Here is a 14,096-nt window from a genome sequence, read left to right on the forward strand (position 1 = left end):
TTAGGAGCTCCGCCCCCCGTTACACCCACCTCCTCCGCAGGCTCCCGGGTTTGAAGATCAGAAAGTTGGTAAGTATGTATTAGACCCAATCTAATCCATTATCCGGCTGTTCTGAGGTTGGGACTCAGCATCCAGTACCAATGCTCTGCCCGCTACCTGCAGCTCTGGCCAGTGTGATAGGTCAGAGGGGAACCATCCACAGCAACCCTGATCTATAGGAAGAGGTCAGAGGTACCAGCCCAGGTGCCCAGCGAGGGGGTGCCCAGTGAGGGGGTGCCCAGCGAGGGGGTACCAGCCCAGGTGCCCAGCGAGGGGGTACCAGCCCAGGTGCCCAGCGAGGGGGTGCCCAGTGAGGGGGTACCAGCCCAGGTGCCCAGTGAGGGGGTACCAGCCCAGGTGCCCCGCGAGGGGGTGCCCAGCGAGGGGATGCCCAGTGAGGGGGTGCCCAGTGAGGGGGTACCAGCCCAGGTGCCCAGTGAGGGGGTACCAGCCCAGGTGCCCAGCGAGGGGGTGCCAGCGAGGGGGTGCCCAGTGAGGGGGTACCAGCCCAGGTGCCCAGCGAGGGGGTGCCCAGCAAGGGGGTGCCCAGTGAGGGGGTACCAGCCCAGGTGCCCAGCGAGGGGGTGCCCAGCGAGGGGGTACCAGCCCAGGTGCCCAGCGAGGGGGTACCAGCGAGGGGGTGCCCAGTGAGGGGGTACCAGCCCAGGTGCCCAGCGAGGGAGTACCAGCCCAGGTGCCCAGCGAGGGGGTACCAGCCCAGGTGCCCAGCGAGGGGGTGCCCAGCGAGGGGGTGCCCAGCGAGGGGGTACCAGCCCAGGTGCCCAGCGAGGGGGTGCCCAGTGAGGGGGTACCAGCCCAGGTGCCCAGCGAGGGGGTGCCCAGCGAGGGGGTGCCCAGCGAGGGGGTGCCCAGCGAGGGGGTGCCCAGCGAGGGGGTGCACTAGCAGCGGGAGTTACCCAGAAGGACGCGGTTCTGCGAGCCGCTAAGGAGCCTGGTGGTGGCAGCAGCAAAGTTTAACATTAAACTTGGTGACATGAACCTAAACGTTACATATTTCCCACTAACTGAGATCCAGCTGTGATACATTGACATTAAGAAATGCTCATATTATGAATTATTTTACAATTTTTGCTATATATATATATATATATTTGTCCTTATGCTCTCTGTGCTCAGTGTATGTTTCCCTGTACAGCTGGGTTATTGGGTGTATTTATGTTATAGGGAACTGATGTAGTCAATAATACTCCAGCTACATGTGGGGAGAATTACTGACAGACTCACACAAAATGGCCGCCCCGGTCCTGAGGACATTCTCCTGTCTGTATACAAGAATGAGTGTATGGCCGTACAGAAATGTCTCCCACAAAATGGCCGCCGCTCCGGCACTGGGGACATTATCCTGTCTGAGAACAAGTCTCAACGTATGACCCTACAGGATTGTCTCACATAAAATGGCGCCCGTCGCTATCTTATAGTTAATGTATTCCTCTAGTACTCAGCCTGCATAAGAGAGTCACCAATCACAGGGACTACATCTCCCACAGTTCTTAGCGCCGTCACCTTATTACTTCCCTGTGTATAGACAGAAGTGCCTGGGTTACTCCAACCAGGTATGTAATAACTATTATACATCCTGTACTGTAATATATATATATATAATCACTGTCTGCTGGTATGTAATAACTATTATACATCCTGTACTGTAATATATATATATATATAAGCACTGTCTGCTGGTATGTAATAACTATTATGTATATTATATATGTTATGTCCCTATTATACATCCTGTACTGTAATATATATCTCCTCTAAGCACTGTCTGCTGGTATGTAATAAATATTATGTATATTATATATGTTATGTCCCTATTATACATCCTGTACTGTAATATATATCTCTAAGCACTGTCTGCTGGTATGTAATAACTGTTATATCACTATTATACATCATGTACTGTAATATAAAATGGCTACATATGGGCGGGGTAAAATCAACAGTAGGAGGGACCAATGCAAAAGTAGGCGGGGCTATAACACATCCTTAGGAGCCTGTCACAGTAGGAGTAAACAAGGCATTGCACTGGTAGGCGGAATCAGCACTGTGCATGGCCAATACACTAACAGTAACAGCGTAGACTGACCCTGGTGATGGCTCTTACCTGCTCTCGAGCTTCGTTGCCGGTTGACTTGCTCCTGTTAAGTTGGGGTCCAGAGTTGAATTGTAACAAAATGTTAACAAACCCTGAATGATTAGGTTCTTTAGGTCAATCACAACACTCCATTATGACCGTATAAAACTATCCCGTACCACAGGCATGTAAACCATGTGACCTGTGTGGGGGGTGGCAGGGTACTCACTGTTCTGCCCTCTGGCAATCAGCGCAGGGTTGGCAAATTTTAGCCTGGGAGGAAAGTCTCCACTCAGCAGCCTATTTTAAAGGAAACAAATGCAGGTGGCTGAGTGACCGGGCCCAAGGTAGATCATTATGGGATCGGCCTGCCCCTGCCGGAAAATTGAGCTATCGTGTGACATTATTGGAGGAGGGAAGAGAACATCCTTGTGACTGCCACACAATACAGAGAGCATCCTTGTGACTGCTACACAATACAGAGAGCATCCTTGTGACTGTCACACAATACAGAGAGCATCCTTGTGACTGCCACACAATGCAGAGAGCATCCTTGTGACTGCCACACAATACAGAGAGCTTCCTTGTGACTGCCACACAATACAGAGAGCTTCCTTGTGACTGCCACACAATACAGAGAGCTTCCTTGTGACTGCCACACAATACAGAGAGCATCCTTGTGACTGCCACACAATACAGAGGGCATCCTTGTGACTGCCATACAATGCAGAGAGCATCCTTGTGACTGCCACACAATACAGAGAGCATCCTTGTTACTGCCACACAATACAGAGAGCATCCTTGTGACTGCCACACAATGCAGAGACCATCCTTGTGACTGCCACACAATGCTGAGAGCATCTTTGTGACTGCCACACAATACAGAGAGCATCCTTGTGACTGCCACACACCGCAGAGAGCATCCTTGTGACTGCCACACAATGCTGAGAGCATCCTTGTGACTGCCACACAATACAGAGAGCATCCTTGTGACTGCCACACACCGCAGAGAGCATTCTTGTGACTGCCACACAATACAGAGAGCATCCTTGTGACTGCCACACAATACAGAGGGCATCATTGTGACTGCCACACACCGCAGAAAGCATCCTTGTGACTGCCACACAATACAGAGAGCATCCTTGTGACTGCCACACAATACAGAGAGCATCCTTGTGACTGCCACACACCGCAGAGAGCATTCTTGTGACTGCCACACAATACAGAGAGCATCCTTGTGACTGCCACATAATACAGAGAGCATCCTTGTGACTGCCACACAATACAGAGGGCATCCTTGTGACTGCCACACAATACAGAGGGCATCCTTGTGACTGCCATACAATGCAGAGAGCATCCTTGTGACTGCCACACAATACAGAGAGCATCCTTGTGACTGCCACACAATACAGAGAGCTTCCTTGTGACTGCCACACAATACAGAGAGCATCCTTGTGACTGCCACACATTACAGAGAGCATCCTTGTGACTGCCACACAATACAGAGAGCATCCTTGTGACTGCCACACAATACATAGAGCATCCTTGTGACTGCCACACAATACAGAGAGCATCCTTGTGACTGCCACACAATACAGAGAGCATCCTTGTGACTGCCACACAATACAGAGGGCATCCTTGTGACTGCCACACAATGCAGAGGGCATCCTTGTGACTGCCACACAATACAGAGGGCATCCTTGTGACTGCCACACAATGCAGAGGGCATCCTTGTGACTGCCACACAATACAGAGAGCATCCTTGTGACTGCCACACAATACAGAGAGCATCCTTGTGACTGCCACACAATACAGAGAGCATCCTTGTGACTGCCACACAATACAGAGAGCATCCTTGTGACTGCCACACAATACAGAGAGCATCCTTGTGACTGCCACACAATACAGAGGGCATCCTTGTGACTGCCACACAATGCAGAGGGCATCCTTGTGACTGCCACACAATACAGAGAGCATCCTTGTGACTGCCACACAATACAGAGAGCATCCTTGTGACTGCCACACAATACAGAGAGCATCCTTGTGACTGCCACACAATACAGAGAGCATCCTTGTGACTGCCACACAATACAGAGAGCATCCTTGTGACTGCCACACAATACAGAGAGCATCCTTGTGACTGCCACACAATGCAGAGAGCATCCTTGTGACTGCCACACAATACAGAGAGCATCCTTGTGACTGCCACACAATACAGAGAGCTTCCTTGTGACTGCCACACAATACAGAGAGCTTCCTTGTGACTGCCACACAATACAGAGAGCATCCATGTGACTGCCACACAATACAGAGGGCATCCTTGTGACTGCCACACAATACAGAGAGCTTCCTTGTGACTGCCACACAATACAGAGAGCTTCCTTGTGACTGCCACACAATACAGAGAGCATCCTTGTGACTGCCACACAATACAGAGAGCATCCTTGTGACTGCCACACAATACAGAGAGCATCCTTGTGACTGCCACACAATACAGAGAGCATCCTTGTGACTGCCACACAATACAGAGAACATCCTTGTGACTGCCACACAATGCAGAGAGCATCCTTGTGACTGCCACACATTACAGAGAGCATCCTTGTGACTGCCACAAACCGCAGAGAGCTTCCTTGTGACTGCCACACAATACAGAGAGCATCCTTGTGACTGCCACACAATGCAGAGAGCATCCTTGTGACTGCCACACAATGCAGAGAGCATCCTTGTGACTGCCACACAATGCAGAGAGCATCCTTGTGACTGCCACACAATGCAGAGAGCATCCTTGTGACTGCCACACAATGCTGAGAGCATCCTTGTGACTGCCACACAATACAGAGAGCATCCTTGTGACTGCCACACAATACAGAGAGCATCCTTGTGACTGCCACACAATGCAGAGAGCATCCTTGTGACTGCCACACAATGCTGAGAGCATCCTTGTGACTGCCACACAATGCAGAGAGCATCCTTGTGACTGCCACACAATACAGAGAGCATCCTTGTGACTGCCACACAATGCAGAGAGCATCCTTGTGACTGCCACACAATGCTGAGAGCATCCTTGTGACTGCCACACAATGCAGAGAGCATCCTTGTGACTGCCACACAATACAGAGAGCATCCTTGTGACTGCCACACAATACAGAGAGCATCCTTGTGACTGCCACACAATGCTGAGAGCATCCTTGTGACTGCCACACAATACAGAGAGCTTCCTTGTGACTGCCACACATTACAGAGAGCATCCTTGTGACTGCCACACAATACAGAGAGCATCATTGTGACTGCCACACAATACAGAGAGCATCCTTGTGACTGCCACACAATGCTGAGAGCATCCTTGTGACTGCCACACAATGCAGAGAGCATCCTTGTGACTGCTACACAATACAGAGAGCATCCTTGTGACTGCCACACATTACAGAGAGCATCCTTGTGACTGCCACACAATACAGAGAGCATCATTGTGACTGCCACACAATGCTGAGAGCATCCTTGTGACTGCCACACAATACAGAGAGCTTCCTTGTGACTGCCACACATTACAGAGAGCATCCTTGTGACTGCCACACAATACAGAGAGCATCCTTGTGACTGCCACACAATACAGAGAGCTTCCTTGTGACTGCCACACATTACAGAGAGCATCCTTGTGACTGCCACACAATACAGAGAGCATCATTGTGACTGCCACACAATACAGAGATTATCCTTGTGACTGCCACACAATGCTGAGAGCATCCTTGTGACTGCCACACAATGCAGAGAGCATCCTTGTGACTGCCACACAATACAGAGAGCATCCTTGTGACTGCCACACATTACAGAGAGCATCCTTGTGACTGCCACACAATACAGAGAGCATCATTGTGACTGCCACACAATGCTGAGAGCATCCTTGTGACTGCCACACAATACAGAGAGCTTCCTTGTGACTGCCACACATTACAGAGAGCATCCTTGTGACTGCCACACAATACAGAGAGCATCATTGTGACTGCCACACAATGCTGAGAGCATCCTTGTGACTGCCACACAATACAGAGAGCTTCCTTGTGACTGCCACACATTACAGAGAGCATCCTTGTGACTGCCACACAATACAGAGAGCATCCTTGTGACTGCCACACAATGCTGAGAGCATCCTTGTGACTGCCACACAATACAGAGAGCATCCTTGTGACTGCCACACATTACAGAGAGCATCTTTGTGACTGCCACACAATACAGAGAGCATCCTTGTGACTGCCACACAATACAGAGGGCATCCTTGTGACTGCCACACAATGCAGAGAGCATCCTTGTGACTGCCACACAATGCTGAGAGCATCCTTGTGACTGCCACACAATACAGAGAGCATCTTTGTGACTGCCACACAATACAGAGAGCATCTTTGTGACTGCCACACAATACCGAGAGTGGGAACCCTTCCCTAGTCAGACACTATGACCCCCAATCCTTTCCTTGCCATGCATGGTGCCTGTGACACCCTGTATTAGTGCTCCTCCATATCATGGCTCCATGTATTAATTTACTGTTATCTGTTGCCCCTCTTTATGTATCCCCCGATATCATGCACCCCCGCCATTTATGTGCACCCATATCATGGCCGAACCTCCTGGTTGCTGACCGAAGCACCCTCATAGGCGACTTACACAAATGCTCGGCCCTAATACCTGTCCTATCACCAGGTCGAAGCACACACGATTGTACAGGCCCCGATGAGTCCATGTTTTCCACTAATCCTAGTCAATATCAGATCGGTCCTGGTGAGATTGTTGATTGTCTTCATGTATAAGCACTTTTTTAGTGAGTAGGTGAAATATCACAAATAAGACAAATAATATATATATCACTACTACTTATTTCTGCATTTCAGTCATATTCGAAAATTAACATGTCTAAAGTTAGAATAAACAAACTTTATAGGTTTTATTTTCACTCTGAGCTTGTTTCGTAGTTTTATTTCTCTCCACAGCTCCTGAAATTTGATTTTAAATCCGTTTCTGGTACAAGGGGAAAATGTCACTTCTTGATGGTGGCCAGTAGTGGGCAGCAGGCGGCCTGAGGAGCCTTCACCTCTGGCTCCCCAGATGGATCCTCCTGATCTGATTGTCTGCTGTTATAAAGCAGAGAATTATTATTATTATTGTAGATTTGTAAGGCGCCACAGTGCTCCACAGCACCGTACAGTAGAGAAAACAGGACATACATAAAACAGGGACATACAAGGCAGGCAAAATAAATGCAGACATGAAAACAAAGGGTATGAAGGACCCTGATCATTAGAGAGCTTACATTCTAAGTGGAAGAGGGCACAGCTGAAACAAGAGGAGCGAGTGTGGCTCAGAATGGAAATTGGGACAGGTGTGAGGGTGCATTAGTGCAAATAGTATCATCTGGGATAAGGTTTAAAAAAAAAAAAAGAGATGGGTTTTTAGAGAGCGTCTAAAGATTTGAAGGCTGTGGGAAAGCCTGTTTGGGTGTGGTAGGGAATTCCATAAGTGGGGAGCAGCACGGGAAAAGTCTTGTAGACGGGAGTGACTGGTGGTTACTAGAGATGAGCGGGCTCAGATTCCGCTAATCCGAGCCCACCCGAACAGTGCGGATCCGAACGGGATCCGAGCAGTGTTCGGATATTTCCGGCGGGCAAAAAGTTGAAAACGAGGCTCTGTCGTCCAAGTCTCGCGTCTAATCTCGCGAGGGGTGGGAGGGAGGGCCCAGAACAATTCCATCTTGTACCTCTTTTTTTGGCATTATGTGCTCAAGCTACCTCGGTGCAACCTTTTGGCCTAAAAACAATATTGTGAGGTGTTCAGAATAGACTGGAAATTAGTGGAAATGATTGTTATTGAATGTTATTGAGGTTAATAATAGCATAGGAGTGAAAAAAAAAACACTTTTTATGCTTTTTTAAAAATAAATCAGAACCAAAACCTTTCATCGGATGTTTTGGCAAAACAAATCAGAACCCAAAACCCAAAACACTAAAAGTGGCCGGTGTCCACCCTTAGTGGTTACCAGAGATGAGACAAGGCAGAATGAGAATAAGACAACACAGACTCTTTTAGATGAGAGGAGCATCGAGAACCTGCGTGAATTAGGTTAGCCCGGTATGTTAGTCAGTTTGAAGTCTAAGTGAGGTGAGAGGTTGTGGTGTAAGGTGTCTGGCACATCTTATTAAAGTTGTAATCACTGGACACCCTCTCTCCCACTGAAGCTATTGTATCCATGCATCTATGACACTTTTCCACTATGTGTTACCCAGTGTAATAATGTGTATTGTTGACACTGTAAAGATACTGATATACATTGTTCTTACATGGAGCCAAGTGGATTATGGGAAAACACCAGGGTGGGGGGTTCTTGTCACATGTTCTGTTAGGTGGCTGCAGTATCACATGGGGACAGGACGTCCCAATCAGCTGACAGCCTATTTTCAGCAACAATATCATGTATGGAGTTAAACCAGGAGTGCCCAGCACGGTGGCTCAGTGGTTAGCACTTCTGCCTCACAGCGCTGAGGTCTTGAGTTCAATTCCCAACCATGGCCTTATCTGTGTGGAGTTTGTATGTTCTCCCCGCGTTTGCATGGGTTTCCTCCGGGTGCTTCGGTTTCCTCCCACATTCCAAAAACATACTAATAGGTTAATTGGCTGCTATCAAAATTGACCCTAGTCTGTGTGTCTGTGTGTGTGTGTGTGTGTGTGTGTGTGTTAGGGAATTTAGATTGTAAGCTCCAATGAGGCAGGGACTGATGTGAATGAGTTCTCTGTACAGCGCTGCGGAATCAGTGGCGCTATATAAAACAGTACATACATAAAACAGGGGCATACAAGGCAGACAGAATAAATACAGACATGAAAACAAAGGGTATAAAGGACCCTGCTCATTACAGAGCTTACATTCTAAGTGGAAGAGGGCACAGCTGAAACAAGGAGCGAATGTGTGGCTCAAACTAACATACAAAAGAGCACAGGTTAAAGTGATAATTGTGTAATATATTTCTTATACATTTTCAGTTAAAAACATATAATATCACATCTGATTGGCCAGCAATGGTCACGTGGTATTGTTTACAAATGGACGGAGCGGATAATTATATCATTTTAGTTCGGGGAAAAATGTTCCTTTCTATCACATAAGTTATTAAATAAAATGGTATATGCGCTCATATATTATTTGAATTTTGGTGATATTTTTTAGGAGTGTGTGATACAACAGAATAGATCAAAGTATGAGGCTCATTTTGTTATTGTCTTTTAATGAATTATGTTCCTTAAAATAATGTTGTGATTAACTGCTAAGGGCAAATGAAATATTGTATAATGAAATGAAATTATATGGAAATACAATAATTAATGGAAACAAGTGTATGATTGGTTCATATGTTTTATGAAGGTTATTTAAGGTACTTTGTAGGATGTTTGACTATACCTCTGAAACCGCCCCCTAAGAGGTGGAGAAACGCGTTAGCTGACGTTAGTGTCTGCAGACTCATCTAAACCATCTGTGCTCCAATTTTGAACTCTCAGTAATTAATGCTTATTTGGAACCACTAGAGAAGTTCCAGCCGTCATTACATCTGGAGAAACTCCACTAGGAATCAAAGGTCCAGCGTTTATTATATATTTTTATTATCAACAAGTGTATGGACTTTCCGAATGGCTTCAGTGGTTGCCTAAAACAGATTGGATCGAGAGTACCTGCATAATTATGCAGTTTGTTTTGTGCGAACATAAGATTACCCAGGATATATGACTGAACTGATTGTTATTTATTTACACCGAAAAAAATAGTGTGAAACCTTTGTTCTTTCAAGGAGGCATTATTTAGGAACCTAAAAGTGGCATATTTGTTGTATTGGAGTGAACAATTCCCTCCTAGGACTATTATAATCAAAGGATGAGAGTTTTCATATACATAAGTGATTTACAAGATATTGTGTTTGTGCAATGGATAATACATCTGGGATTCTGATAGAAGCTGGTCACGCCTAGCTTTTTATGTTATTTTAGATGTGATATTATATGTTTTTAACTGAAGATTAATAATAAATATTACACAATTATCACTTTAACCTGCGCTCCTGTGTATGTTAATGTTTGTTTCTATTATATAACAGATGCAGTATCTGTTACTATATAGCAGCAGTTAAGTGAGGCATCTTATAATACTAACCAGCCCCTAATTATTTTTGTGTGTTATTTATCCCATTACAGCACACTTGTTATCTCAAGTAGATCCCGATTGTCCCAGGTTGTGACTATCTAGACAGCCTGGAGTCAAACCAGCAGGGGGTCCAGAGGATGCAGTGATATGAGAAGGGACAGCCCCTTCTAAAAGACAGCCAGCCTCAGGCGGTCCCACTATCTAAGGCCACCCTGACCCAGCCCCTAGAGTGTGGGAAAGCTACAGGGTATAGAGGGAGGGGCTCAGACCCTAGGGGGGTTGTTGTTGTTTTTGTTTTATCCTGGGGTTTTTTGATTGTATGGTGTCCTTGTTTGGAACAGTAGGATAGTTTGGACAGTAGGACAGCTGTCAGTCCTCAGACTCACCAGGGGGGCCCTGCATGAAATATTAAAAAGCACAAGATAAAAGACAAACTTCCAGTTAGTTATAGAATACCTGCATGTAATGTGTTAAGTTGTTGAGTGTAGCTGTCCTTTTACTAAGTATTTTTTCCCACCTCCTGTCTCAGGCTGAGCTTATGGCAAAGCGCTAACGAAACACCCTGATTCCTGACTTCCTCTATCAGTAGGAGATCCACAGGGCTCGGTGCTAGGCCATCTACTACACCACTTCCTCTATCAGTAGGAGAACCACACTGCTCAGTGCTAGGCCATCTACTACACCACTTCCTCTATCAGTTGAAGAACCACAGGGCTCGGTGCTAGGCCATCTACTACACCACTTCCTCTATCAGTTGGAGAACCACACGGCTCAGTGCTAGGCCATCTACTACACCACTTCCTCTATCAGTAGGAGAACCACAGGGCTCGGTGCAAGGCCATCTACTACACCACTTCCTCTATCAGTTGGAGAACCACAAGGCTCGGTGCTAGGCCATCTACTACACCACTTCCTCTATAAGTAGGAGAACAACAGGGCTCGGTGCTAGGCCATCTACTACACCACTTCCTCTATCAGTTGGAGAACCACAGGGCTCGGTGCTAGGCCATCTACTATATCACTTCCTCTATCAGTTGGAGAACCACAGGGCTCAGTGCTAGGACATCTACTACACCACATCCTCTATCAGTAGGAGAACCGCAGGGCTCGGTGCTAGGCCATCTACTACACCACTTCCTCTATCAGTAGGAGAACCACACTGCTCAGTGCTAGGCCATCTACTACACCACTTCCTCTATCAGTTGGAGAACCACACGGCTCGGTGCTAGGCCATCTACTATACCACTTCCTCTATCAGTTGGAGAACCACAGGGCTCGGTGCTAGGCCATCTACTACACCACTCCCTCTATCAGTAGGAGAACCACAGGGCTTGGTGCTAGGCCATCTACTATACAACTTCCTCTATCAGTAGGAGAACCACAGGGCTCGGTGCTAGGCCATCTACTATACCACTTCCTCTATCAGTAGGAGAACCACAGGGCTCGGTGCTAGGCCATCTACTACACCACTTCCTCTATCAGTAGGAGAACCACAGGGCTCGGTGCTAGGCCATCTACTACACCACTTCCTCTATCAGTAGGAGAACCACAGGGCTCGGTGCTAGGCCATCTACTATACCACTCCCTCTATCAGTAGGAGAACCACACTGCTCAGTGCTAGGCCATCTACTACACCACTTCCTCTATCAGTTGGAGAACCACACGGCTCGGTGCTAGGCCATCTACTACACCACTCCCTCTATCAGTAGGAGAACCACAGGGCTCGGTGCTAGGCCATCTACTATACCACTCCCTCTATCAGTAGGAGAACCACACGGCTCAGTGCTAGGCCATCTACTATACCACTCCCTCTATCAGTTGGAGAACCACAGGGCTCGGTGCTAGGCCATCTACTACACCACTTCCTCTATCAGTAGGAGAACCACAGGGCTCGGTGCTAGGCCATCTACTACACCACTTCCTCTATCAGTAGGAGAACCACAGGGCTCGGTGCTAGGCCATCTACTATACCACTCCCTCTATCAGTAGGAGAACCACAGGGCTCGGTGCTAGGCCATCTACTACACCACTTCCTCTATCAGTAGGAGAACCACAGGGCTCGGTGCTAGGCCATCTACTATACCACTTCCTCTATCAGTAGGAGATCCACAGGGCTCGGTGCTAGACCATCTACTACACCACTTCCTCTATCAGTTGGAGAACCACAGGGCTCGGTGCTAGGCCATCTACTACACCACTTCCTCTATCAGTTGGAGAACCACAGGGCTCGGTGCTAGACCATCTACTACACCACTCCCTCTATCAGTTGGAGAACCACAGGGCTCGGTGCTAGGCCATCTACTATACCACTTCCTCTATCAGTAGGAGAACCACAGGGCTCGGTGCTAGGCCATCTACTACACCACTTCCTCTATCAGTTGGAGAACCACACGGCTCGGTGCTAGGCCATCTACTATACCACTTCCTCTATCAGTAGGAGATCCACAGGGCTCGGTGCTAGGCCATCTACTACACCACTTCCTCTATCAGTTGGAGAACCACAGGGCTCGGTGCTAGGTCATCTACTACACCACTCCCTCTATCAGTAGAAGAACCACAGGGCTCGGTGCTAGGCCATCTACTACACCACTCCCTCTATCAGTAGGAGAACCACAGGGCTCGGTGCTAGGCCATCTACTATACCACTCCCTCTATCAGTAGGAGAACCACACGGCTCAGTGCTAGGCCATCTACTATACCACTCCCTCTATCAGTTGGAGAACCACAGGGCTCGGTGCTAGGCCATCTACTACACCACTTCCTCTATCAGTAGGAGAACCACAGGGCTCGGTGCTAGGCCATCTACTACACCACTTCCTCTATCAGTAGGAGAACCACAGGGCTCGGTGCTAGGCCATCTACTATACCACTCCCTCTATCAGTAGGAGAACCACACTGCTCAGTGCTAGGCCATCTACTACACCACTTCCTCTATCAGTTGGAGAACCACACGGCTCGGTGCTAGGCCATCTACTACACCACTCCCTCTATCAGTAGGAGAACCACAGGGCTCGGTGCTAGGCCATCTACTATACCACTCCCTCTATCAGTAGGAGAACCACACGGCTCAGTGCTAGGCCATCTACTATACCACTTCCTCTATCAGTAGGAGATCCACAGGGCTCGGTGCTAGGCCATCTACTACACCACTTCCTCTATCAGTTGGAGAACCACAGGGCTCGGTGCTAGGCCATCTACTACACCACTTCCTCTATCAGTAGGAGAACCACAGGGCTCGGTGCTAGGCCATCTACTATACCACTCCCTCTATCAGTAGGAGAACCACACGGCTCAGTGCTAGGCCATCTACTACACCACTTCCTCTATCAGTAGGAGAACCACAGGGCTCGGTGCTAGACCATCTACTACACCACTTCCTCTATCAGTAGGAGATCCACAGGGCTCGGTGCTAGACCATCTACTACACCACTTCCTCTATCAGTTGGAGAACCACAGGGCTCGGTGCTAGGCCATCTACTACACCACTTCCTCTATCAGTTGGAGAACCACAGGGCTCGGTGCTAGACCATCTACTACACCACTCCCTCTATCAGTTGGAGAACCACAGGGCTCGGTGCTAGGCCATCTACTATACCACTTCCTCTATCAGTAGGAGAACCACAGGGCTCGGTGCTAGGCCATCTACTACACCACTTCCTCTATCAGTTGGAGAACCACACGGCTCGGTGCTAGGCCATCTACTATACCACTTCCTCTATCAGTAGGAGATCCACAGGGCTCGGTGCTAGGCCATCTACTACACCACTTCCTCTATCAGTTGGAGAA

The 14,096-nt window shown here is 48.0% G+C and overlaps 2 protein-coding genes across 12 annotated transcripts in view; one reads left to right on the top strand and one right to left on the bottom strand.

Annotated features, from left to right (window-relative positions):
* Positions 1 to 14,096, top strand: part of LOC142160072 (uncharacterized) — a 1,559,230-nt gene that overhangs the window by 153,559 nt on the left and 1,391,575 nt on the right. For 5 of the 11 annotated variants that reach the window (XM_075214953.1, XM_075214967.1, XM_075214971.1 and 2 more), the window contains exon 1: positions 1,569 to 1,613. The exons of the other annotated variants lie outside the window; for them this stretch is intronic. The gene's annotated coding sequence lies outside the window, so the exon portion shown is untranslated. Of the gene's footprint in view, positions 1 to 1,568; positions 1,614 to 14,096 lie in introns of those variants that run through there. 11 annotated transcript variants of the gene reach the window in all.
* Positions 1 to 14,096, bottom strand: part of LOC142160110 (uncharacterized) — a 178,302-nt gene that overhangs the window by 57,730 nt on the left and 106,476 nt on the right. The gene's annotated exons all lie outside the window — the stretch shown is intronic.

This window comes from Mixophyes fleayi, chromosome 6 (genome assembly GCF_038048845.1).
Source record: "Mixophyes fleayi isolate aMixFle1 chromosome 6, aMixFle1.hap1, whole genome shotgun sequence".
Classification (NCBI taxonomy): Eukaryota; Metazoa; Chordata; class Amphibia; order Anura; family Limnodynastidae; genus Mixophyes; species Mixophyes fleayi.